The sequence below is a fragment of the Sinocyclocheilus rhinocerous genome, unplaced genomic scaffold (genome assembly GCF_001515625.1).
Source record: "Sinocyclocheilus rhinocerous isolate Xijiao unplaced genomic scaffold, SAMN03320098_v1.1 scaffold13029, whole genome shotgun sequence".
NCBI lineage: Eukaryota > Metazoa > Chordata > Actinopteri > Cypriniformes > Cyprinidae > Sinocyclocheilus > Sinocyclocheilus rhinocerous.
This window is the reverse complement of record NW_015636179.1, coordinates 1-1182: the sequence shown is the minus strand read 5'-3', so window position 1 is coordinate 1182 and position 1182 is coordinate 1. Positions and strand designations below refer to the sequence as shown.

Below are 1182 nucleotides of genomic sequence, written 5' to 3'. Positions count from 1 at the left end.
ACGCCGAACGGCACCGCCGGTGTGCCTACACTCATAGAAAATAATATGACGCGTGCGACCGCCTGAAACGCAGTTTTTTTTCACATCCATGCCCAAACATCTTTGTTTGGGCTTCCGAAAGTGGGTGATGTCAGGAAACAGTGGTTGCAATTTATTTTTTAACTCTGTTCCTGAGCATTATAACCCAAATTTGCTATTGTGTGCTGCGCATTTTACTGAGGACAGCTTCCACAACACGAGGGAGTACAGTGCCAGATTCGCCCAAAAGTTTTTGTTGAAAGACGGAGCAAGGGGCGGGGCAGTACTGAAACACCGTCTAAGCTGTTCGCCAATCACAACGAAAGACGGAGGAAGGGGCGTTGCAGTACTGAAACGCCGTCTAAGCTGTTCGCCAATCACAGCTGGGACAGCTAACCAATCACAACACATTTCGTTTTTTTCGAAAGGCGGGCCTTCATTAAAACCCAGAACTAATCGAGCCGTTTGTGCCAGGCTGGGGAGAAAGGTATTTTAATAATGTAAATTATGTGAAAAATAATGCGTTTTTCGAACCACCAAGCATGAGAGCATGTTCTAGTACACCCCCAAAACAAAATCAAGACTTTGTAAAAGAGCATAATAGGACCCCTTTAAGAGATCAAACACTACTGATAGAGTTATAGCCAAATATTCTCATTTGCATTCATGTGTAAAGTATCTTTATGGCCTTAGTGTGTTAAATTCCCAGTAGAATGGATGTTTTATTAATGCAGAAAATACTTTTAAATCTAATTAAATCAGTGGCTTACTACTAATACTCCATTATGTGTAGCTAAAATCCAAATCTGAATACAAGTCAATTATTTACTACCTGCTACAAATTATTATTCAAATATGCTCTAACTAATTCTCACTTATGAACATCAGACCATAAGCAGATCCAGCAAGGCTGACTGAACATGTGGTTTCCGTAGTGTAGTGGTTATCACGTTCGCCTCACACGCGAAAGGTCCCCGGTTCGAAACCGGGCGGAAACAACTACTTTTTCTTGGAATAAAACATCCTTAATTATTTTACCTAACTTTTTGTTTTACTGCCTACCTTTACTGATATATTTAACAGTACAGTACCTGTCAAAAGTTTTAAAACATTAACATTTTTATTCCTGTGATGCAAAGTTGAATTTTCAGCAGCCATTACTCC

At 40.1% G+C, this 1182-nt stretch overlaps 1 non-coding gene across 1 annotated transcript; it reads left to right on the top strand.

The window, feature by feature from the left end:
- Positions 1-943: 943 nt before the first annotated feature.
- Positions 944-1016, top strand: trnav-cac (transfer RNA valine (anticodon CAC)). The gene has a single exon. It is a non-coding gene; the product is annotated as a tRNA-Val (tRNA).
- Positions 1017-1182: the final 166 nt, after the last annotated feature.